This window comes from Sarcophilus harrisii, chromosome 2 (assembly GCF_902635505.1).
Source record: "Sarcophilus harrisii chromosome 2, mSarHar1.11, whole genome shotgun sequence".
Taxonomy (NCBI): domain Eukaryota; kingdom Metazoa; phylum Chordata; class Mammalia; order Dasyuromorphia; family Dasyuridae; genus Sarcophilus; species Sarcophilus harrisii.
Genome location: NC_045427.1, coordinates 386,701,440 through 386,711,577, shown reverse-complemented (window position 1 = coordinate 386,711,577; position 10,138 = coordinate 386,701,440).

The window sequence follows — 10,138 nt, the reverse complement described above, 5'->3', positions numbered from 1 at the left end:
CACTTCTAGGGGAGGAGAGAAGAATAAAAGGGAATGGAACGAATAGTAACCATCTGAATCCCTGAAAATATTATCTCTTGGACTAGTGTCTTGGGAATTGGTCTGCTCTGTCAAGGTCTTCTGATTCTGAGCCATTAAGAGGTTAAGAGATTGTCCTGATTTATACCTTGCCACTGGACCCAGATGGCTGTGGAAGAGTGAGGCTGGTGGCTTTGCACAGCCCTGCTTCACTTAAATCCAATTCACTTACAGGTCAAGACATCATATTTCTGATGTCATTGTTCTTCTTTGAGAATGAAGGACAAACAACAATCAGTGAGTAGCTGCACCACTGAGGACCCAACTAGCCAGTTCCATTTGCACAACTCCTTCCTTCCTTTCTTCCTTCCTTCCTTCCTTCTTTCCTTCCTTCCTTCCTTCCTTCCTTCCTTCCTTCCTTCCTTCCTTCCTTCCTTCCTTCCTTCCTACGTTCCTTCCTTCCTTCCCTCCTTTGTTCATTTGTTTGTTCCCTCCTTCCTTCCTTACCTCCCTCCCTTCCTTCCTTCCTTCCTACGTTCCTTCCTTCCTTCCTTCCCTCCTTTGTTCATTTGTTTGTTCCCTCCTTCCTTCCTTCCCTCCCTCCCTCCCTTCCTTCCTTCCTTCCTTCCTTCCTTCCTTCCTTCATTCCTTTGTTCATTTGTTTGTTCCCTCCTCCCTCCCTCCCTCCCTCCCTTCCTTCCTTCCTTCCTTCCTTCCTTTCTTCCTTCCTTCCTTCCTTCTTTCCTTCCTTCCTTCCTTCCTTCCTTCCTTCCTTCCTTCCTTCCTTCCTTCCTTCCTTCCTTCCTTCCTTCCTTCTTTCCCTCCCTTATTCTTTCCTTCCTTTTTTCTTTTTCTCCCTCCTCTCCTTCTGTCCACATAGGGAATTATATCCTTACCTGTAGGTACTTTGTCCAAAGAAATATAAATTTTGATTACTGAAATCTTACAAGATATCTTGGGGTTTACATTCTAGATTTCTTTATAAGGATCATGCCTTAAACCAGAATCACTCTGGCTGTCATTGATTGGTTAATAATAGATCCCAGTCCAAGCTTCACCTGCTTATCATTTGGACTCTGGAGGTTCAGAGTTAATGTAAATAACAATTGTTTATGTTTCTGCCAGAAATCTTGAGGATTTTCCCCTCTCAGATTCATTTTTTTTGACCAGGTAAAAGAGGACATCTTTTGGATTATTTTTTATCCAGTGTTAATCACTGAATGGGTGTTGTCTCAAACAAACTGAGAGCATGTTAAAGCCTTAGCTTAAAAAGGCCAAGGTTTCTGCATCTGGGGCCATGTCCAGTCATCCTGATTTATATTTTGGTAGTTTCTTTTTTCTTTTTCTTTTTTCTTTTTTTGCTGAGGCAATTGGCATTAAGTGACTTGTTTTAAGGTCACACAGCTAAGAATTGTTAAGTGTCTGAGGCCAGATTTGAACTCAGATCCTCCTGACTTCAGGGCTGGTAGTCTATCCACTGCACTACCTAGCTGCCCCCTTTTTGGTAATTTCTTTTTTTAATCCTGATTTATATCTTGTCACTGCATCCAGATGTGAGAGTGAGGCTGTAACTTTGTACAATCCTACCTTACTTAAATCTAATTCACTTGCAAGTCATGATATTTTTTTTTATGTCATGGTCCTCTTTGAGAACAAAGAATAAACAACAAGAGGATATATGTCAGGTTTAGGTAGTTATATCACATAGATAACAACAGTAAAAGTCAGGAAAGACTACTGAATGGGGCTCTTAAACCCCCAATTTCTAAAATGTCATGATTCTATGGATGAACCAGTCTTCTTTGTTTCCAGAAATAGAGATATGAGAATATCACCATATTTTGCCCTAATCAGACCTTATTTGGAGTATCCCGTTCAGTTCTGGGAGCCACTGTTTAAGAAGGATAATAATAAGTTGAAAATTTTTTAGAGGTTGACATCCAAGGATGAGCTGGAGCCAGCTTTAATTTCTGATAGCAGATTACTAAATTTAAGTATGAGCATTTATACTTTGGAAATCAACATGCTTCAAGACTTGATTTATTGTTTTAAAATTTTATATATTAGGTTTAAAAAAGTTATAGAAAAATGTGTAATACAGATTGTATTTAAAAGTATGTCATGCATAGAGTTTTTTTTATTGGAAAGTCAGTTGTTAAACATCTACCAGCATACTCTTGAAATCAAGCAAGATAATTAAAAGTCTTAAGTCCACAAATAGGAACACTGACTGAAAAGAACAGAAGTTTGCCCTGTGGAAGAGAAATATCATCAGGGCCATTATACCTGTCTTGGAACATTTGAAAGGCTATGTCACTGGAATGGGGATTAAACTTGTTATGTTCATTTCCAGGAGACAATTCATTTACAAGGAGCAATGAGTGAAAGATACTAAAAGGCAGATTTAAGTTTGATACCAGGAGAAAAATTCCTGAAAATAAAAGCTAACATTTATGTAGTGCCTACTCCATATTAGGAGGCCCTTCACAAATATTTCATTTGATTCTCACAACAATCCTGGGAGGTAAGTGCAATTATTATCTCTATTTTACAAATGAAGAAACTGAGGCAGAGGTTAAAGTGACTTGCCTAAGATCACATCAGCTAGTATTTGAGGCTGGATTTGAGCACTATTGGAGTCTTCCTGACTCCAGACCTGGAGTTCTACCCATTATACTACCTAGCTGCCTAAATATTACAACTGTCCCAAAGTGGAAAGTTCTGCTTCTAGAGGTAGTGGTTTTTTTCTTCTTGGAGATCTTTAAATATGGGCACTTCTTTTTTTGTGTATGGCTTGGACTGGATGGCTACTGTGGTATTTGCTAACTTTTCAAACTCCATGCTTATGATGGTGGTGGTAGGAGAATTTTAACTCCTTAAATTTGTATTTCTGCTGAGGCTGCCTGCTACAGTGAAAAAGACGCTAAAATAGATTTTGGGAAGCCTTGATTTCTAGTCAGTTTTGCTACTAGCTAGCTGTGTGATCCTGAGCAGGTCACTAAATTTCTCAGACTTCTACACCTTTCACCTCTGTGTTGCTGTGGACTGGAATAGCTTTCAGGTTCTTTTCAAATTTAACATTCTATGGGCTAAGGTCTTTCACAGTTATTGCCTTTTTTCTTCTATGTCCTAACATCATTTCTGGTTCTAATACCCTAGATTCCAAGTTCCAAGTTCTATAACATATTATGATTCTGTGGTTCTATCTTTTTAAAAAATTTTTAATAGCTTTTTATTTACAAGTTATATGCATGGATAATTTTACAGCATTGACAATTGCCAACCTTTTGTTCCAATTTTTCCCCTCCTTCCTCCCACCTCCTCCCCTAGATGGCAGGATGACCAATATATGTTAAATATATTAAAGTATAAATTAAATACAAAATAAGTATACATGTCCAAACCATTATTTTGCTGTACAAAAAGAATTGGACTCTGAAATATTGTACAATTAGTTTGTGAAGGAAATCAAAAAATGCAGGTGGGCATAAATATAGGGATTGGGAATTCAATGTAATGGTTCTTAGTCATCTCCAGAGTTCTTTCACTGGGTGTAGCTGGTTCAGTTCATTACTGCTCCATTAGTACTGATTTGGTTCATCTCATTGCTGGAGATGGCCAGGTCCATCAGAATTGATCATCATATAGTATTGTTGTTGAAGTATATAATGATCTCCTGGTCCTGCTCATTTCACTCAGCATTAGTTCATGTAAGTCTCTCCAGGCCTTTCTGAAATCATCCTGCTGGTCATTTCTTACCGAACAATAATATTCCATAATATTCATATATGTGGTTCTATCTTTAAGGCATGTTGCTCAGGAAGATCTGAATGGAGTCTATGTGAAGTGACTTACTGTCTAGATTAATAGTGCCAAACTAAAAAGGAAAACAGGTCACTAAACCATACAAAAGGATCTTCATGGTTACATATTGACTCAGAGAAGTACATAGTAATATTATTTAGCATTTTATTTAAAAACACTATGTTTATTGTATTTGTATTTATTTTGCTATTGTTGTTTACTTTGTTATTGTATTTTTTTTGTTTCCCAATCATATTTTAATTTGATTTGCTACACTCAAGAGAAAGAGAGCTTGGTTTGACACTGTTGGTTTAATGGCAAGTGACCCAGATTTCATTTTAGCACTTAGGCTTCTCAAATAAAAATACTACTTTAATAGCTGTTTGAAAATACAATAAGCTCCTGAGGTAGATAGGACAAATTTCATTATTCTCTTCCTTTTATATATATTTAGCATGGTTAAATGACTTGTACAGAAGAGTTTAGCAAAGGCCAAACTCAAAAGCAGGTCTCTTAACTACAAGGTTAGTGATGTCTCTACCATGTCACTCAATTATTCTCTCAGAAAGTTTCTCAAACATATGCTTTGTGGCTATCCTTGGGCTTTGTACCATGGGATCAACTAGAGAAGAAAATATTTGACCTTGAGGACCTTACAATTTAGGGGAGAGAAGAGAAAGTGGAGGAAGTGAAATATGATTCTTTGACTCTTCCCTTTTTGGTAAATTAGGGTCTCTGGGCATGAGGATTAAGAGAAACTGGATCCTACTGGAACAATCCAAAAGCAATGACATTAAAAAAGAAAAGGTGAAGGTTTCTAGGTGAAATTGGCATAATAGTATCAACATCCCCTTAATACAACAATCAGTTTTAGCCTATTACCTTATGTCAGAGGTTTGGAAATTTCACAATAGTTTCAAAGTCATCAGTTCTTCCTTTCTCATGAGGACACAAAATATTATCTAATAATTCTAAGTTATATGAACCAGGTGAAAACAGTGAAAGGAAAAAAACAGATTAAGATTCATATGTTTAATTTTTGTTAAAATTTTTTTTCTTATAAAACCTTTCCCTGAAGTCACATCACATGAAGTTTTGAAAACTTAGGTCAAGAGAATAATGACTAAGGGATAATTAAAGGTAGTGGATAAAGCATCAGCCCTAGAGTCAGGAGGACCTGAATTCAAATTCGACCTCAGATGCTTGATTCTTATTAGTTGTGTGACCCTGAGTAAGTTATTTAACCTTGATTGCCTTGCAAAAAAATTTAATTGATTCTGGTCTCTAGATACTGTCTCCTTCTAAAAAAGAACTTGCTGAGTTCTCAGCTCTTCAACTCTAACTGATTTCTTTTAGGTCCTTATGCTATAGACTAAGTTACTTTGCATGCTGCTATGCACAATCAAGGCAGGCAGTTAAGTTAGTTTAATGCAGTTAAACTGATTTTCCTCCCAGTCTCATATATATTAGCAGAGCTATGGTGTACTGAGCAGAACACTGGAGAAGATATGCCTTCTAATGTAAGTTCTGTCATTGATTTAGCTGTAGAACTGAGCAAAAAACTTTTTGGATTTGAATTTTCTTATCTATAAGATGAAGGGGTTTCATTATATGATATTTAAAGGTCTGTGATTTTGTGATCTTTGATTCTAAATAAACAACTATTTCATAGAGTTGTTTCTTGAATTGATCTTCATTGTTTCCAGAATAAAACCTTGAGCTATATGGAAATTTTCCATACAAGATGATGACTTCTAGAAGTCATTAGGTTCATATGTTGGCTTCTAGGTAGTACTAATTTGGAATTCATTTTTAAAAGTCTTTTTGTTGTTCATTAAAAACTTTTTGCTGTTGTTCAGTCATACTGACCAACCCTTTTTCACCCATTTTAGATTTCCTTGACAAAGATATTGGAGTGGTCTGCCATTTTTTCTTCCAGTGAATCCAGTGATTTTTAAAACCTCTAGGTCCAGAAATTTCACCAGCTTTATCATATTTACATGCTGCTTCTTTATATTTTACCTCAGTTTCCCTGTCTTGTATTTTCTTCTCTTTAGTTCTCCATGAAAATGAAGTTGTTTGAACATCAAATTTCTGGGAGGACATAAACGGGTTTCACGGATGAGCAGGCACAAAAGATTTATGATTAGCATTATTGGAAAGAACATCCAAATCCATGAAATCAAAGCTCTATGTGGGTATTAATAAAATTGTCTCAGTTCAAACTGGTTATATTTAACTGTAGGAAAAATGACAATTAGAGTTTTCTTTCTTCTGCCTTTATTTTCTAACTTCTTCCAAAATGTTTCTTGATGGTGATCAACACATTCATTGTAATAGGAAAGTCCCAGGGAATGTGCTCAAGTTCAAGCAGATAGTCTTAAAAGGATAAATTCTAACAGGTTGCTGGTAGGAAACAAGGATGATCAAAGAAACATTAATCTTGGTGCAAACTGAGTTCTGGGGATTAAAAACAGAGAGGGTAAGCCAACTACCAAGTTCTCTTTTTGTGTTACAAGACCATTGAATCGTGACTATGATGAGGAAGCAATTCACAAACACCATATTTCTTGGCCTTTATAGTGAAATTTAAGAGCTATGTGCTCAAATACTCACATAGAGCTTTGATTTCATGGATTTGGATGTTCTTTCCAATAATGCTAATCATAAATCTTTTGTGCCTGCTCATCTGTGAAACCCGTTTATGTCCTCCCAGAAATTTGATGGAGCTTCTGTTAATGTGTGGGGACTTTCAATCAATTATTCCAGAGGTGTCAAACCCACACAGGCTTCAATACTACAGAACCAGATAAAATGGAATCAGCAATTAACTAACTAAATAAAAAGACAATACAATGTAGATGATGATGATTTATGATTTTTCAAGTCAATATGTTACTTCAAAGATCTCTTTCTATTTGAGTTTAATGTAACTGGTTCAGTCAACAAACTTTTTTTTCCTTCTAAACATATTTCCACAATTATCATGCTGCACAAGAAAAATAAGATCAAAAAGGAAAAAAAAGTGAGAAAAAAGTAAGCAAGCAACAACCACCACAAAATGGTGAAAATATTATGTTGTGATCCACATTCAGTCTTCACAGTCCTCTTTCTGGATGCAGATGGCTCTTTCCATCACAAGTCTACTGGAATTAGTTTGAATATCTCATTGTTGAAAAGAGTCAAGTCCATCACAGTTGATCATCACATAATCTTTCAACAAGCATTTACTAAGCTATGTACCAGCACTCATTTCTCACCCAGTTGATTTCCTTAGGGACTTTATCATACCCCAGTATGCTCATTATTGGGATAACCTCATCATTTGGTAAGATTTCATCCACCTTGGTATTCTATCTCAACACTACTCTCTGATTGAGAACAGGGCCATGAACTCATAAATTCAATTTAATTCAATATATATTTATTAAGGACCTACTATGTAAGAGGTATTGTGTGAAGCACTAGGGATTCAAAAACAGACAAAAAACAGTCTCTGACCTCAATAAGTTTGCAATCTAGAGGCCAGTAGGTGGTATAGTGAATAGAGTTCTGGAGTCAGGAAGACCTGAGTTCAAATAAGGCTTTAGATGCCTGACAGTTACAGCAATCTAAGACGTGTGTGTGTGTGTGTGTGTGTGTGTGTGTGTGTGTGTGTGTGTACACAATGTCTCTCCCATCCTGCTGCTTGACCTTGAGGACATTCCCTGGGACTCTTTTTTACAATGAATGTGTTTATCACTATCAAGATATATTTTAGAAGAAGTTAGAAAATAAAGGCAAAAGAACGAAGACACTAATCGCCCATCTTTCAGTTTTACAGTTTGACGTAACCAGTTGGAACCAAAGCAATTTTCTCTAAGAGAAAAGAGAAGAAAAAAATAGTCTAACTTATTTATTTGTTTGGGATTTATTATTTATTTGGTTTACATATGCTCAAACAACTTTTTCATGGAGAACTAAGGAGAAGAAATATAGTATATATATGCACATATTTATACACACACAAAGTAAGTTATAATAGAGAGAATAAATAGGAAATAATTAATAGAGGAAAGGCACAGGAATTAAAAGATATTTAGAGAAGTCTTCCTACAGAAGGTGGGAATTTATTTGGAATTTAACGGAAGCCAGAGAAGTCAATTTGTCAGAATGGGGGATGGAGAGTGTTCCAGGCCTGGGGGAGAACTAGAGAAAATATCAGAAGCTGACAGATAAAGTGTTCTGTTTGTAGAACTGCCAGGAGGCCAGTGGCACTGATTTGAAGAATATCTACAGAGGAGTAAGAAGACTGGAAAGGTAGGAGAAGGTTAGGTCAAAAAGGACTTTCAATGCCAAATACAGCATTTTTCATTTGTTCCTAGAGGCAATAGGGAGCTACAAGAATTTATTGAGCAGAATGCCATGATCAAACCTACATTTTAGGAAAATCACATTCGTACCCAAATGGAGAATGGATTGGAATGAGAAGAGACTTGAAATAGGCAAACCTTCTACCAGCAGCGTATTGTAATAATCCAGGGGTGAAGTGATGAGGACCTGCACCAGAATAGTATCAGTGTCACAGGAAAGAAGGAAGCATATTCAAAAGATGTTGCAAAGGTAAAATTGACAGGCGTTGGCAATGACTTAGATCTGGGGAGTATGAGAGCGATAAATCCAGGATGATTCCTAAATTGTGAGTGTGAGGGGCTGAGACCATGGTGTTATCCTCTCCACAAGGGTAGGGAACATCTGTCCTGGAGGCCTTGTAGGGCTCATATGATTCTTTGGTCTGACCTTGCCAAAGCAACTGCAGGTAAAAACAACTTCTCACTGCTTGAGTTCTTTAAATTGATAATTTTGAATGAATTATGTTATAAATATCCAAATGGTCTTTGGCAGAAAAAAAGGTTCCCTATCTCTGTCTACAATAATAGGGAAGGTAGTGGAATGAGAAAGGGAATGGAGGGTTTTAGAGGAAAAGCAACGAGCTCTATTTTGGAGTTTAAGATATTTACTGGACATCTAGTTCAAGATGTTTGAAAGTCAGTTGGAGATGTCAGATTAGAAGTCAGCAGAGAGATTATGATTGGAAAAATAGATTTTGATTGCATAGAGATGGTAACTAAATCCATGGTGAGCTAATAAGATCAAATAAGATCAAGAAGTAGTGTAGAGAAAGAGAGAGAAGAAAAGAGTAGCCAGAAAAGAACCCCTCTGGAAAACCAGAGGAAAACCAGAGTGGTAACCCAAAAACCTTTAGAAAAGATAGTATCAAAGAGGAGAGAGTGAACCGAACTGTCAAGGGCTGCAGAGAAGTCAAGGACTATCAGGATTGATAAAAAGCTATTGGATTTGGCAACTAAGAGATCACTGGTAACTTTGGAGAGAACAGTATTGGTTGGGTTAAGAAGAGAAACAAGAGAAAATGGAAGCTGCTGGAATTCACAGGAGATGTTGGAATTCATGGGAGATGTTGGAATACATGGGAGCCATCTGACAGTGGCTGCTGGAGATCCAAACCAGAATGGATCTCCTCTTGTGAGAGGATGATACAAGGAGACTGAGAAGCAGTTGCTTCTTTGATTTAGAGGCTGTTGCGTTTTCTGACCTCTCTCTTCTTCCCTCTGCCTCCAATTTATCTCATTCCCAGTCTGCAACACCTGTGTCAGCAAAGGCTGTTCTGCAACTCCTTCAGATGCTATGATCCACAGCTGTGGAGGCTCTTGGAAAATTGACCTGTCTCTTAACAGGAAGCACCTATTGTAAACAGTCTTTTTTTTTTTTAAGTTTAGTTATAAAGGGCAGAAGAAAAATAGGATAATAATAGAGATGGCAACATCAAGTGACATCTTTTTCAGGATGGAGGAGATTTGGAATGTTTGTAAATAGTAGGGAATGAGCTACTAGATGGAGAGATTAAAAATAAGAAAAAGAGTGGGAATTATAGAAGAATAAATTACTGGAGGAGATAGTATGGGACTATTGGAACAGGTAAAGGGATTAGTCTTGGTAAGGACAAAGGTCATTTTGTCATGTGGAAGAGGAGAAAGTGGAGGAAAGTATCTGAGTGATGGGAGATGAGGAAAAGAGGAGAAAAGGGAGTTCATGGAGAATATCCTCAATTTTTTTCTATAAAACATGAGGCAAGATTCTTAACTTGAAAGAATGGGAGGAGGGAGAGCCATAGGAGATTTGAGGAGGGATGAAAAATATTGGAAGAGTTGCTGTGGAAAGTGGGATAATGAGTTGTTAAGGGAGTTATAGCAGGATTGCTTAGCAGTAGGGAAGGCCCAGTTGAAGTTATTAATATTAATATATAGTGGACTAAGTT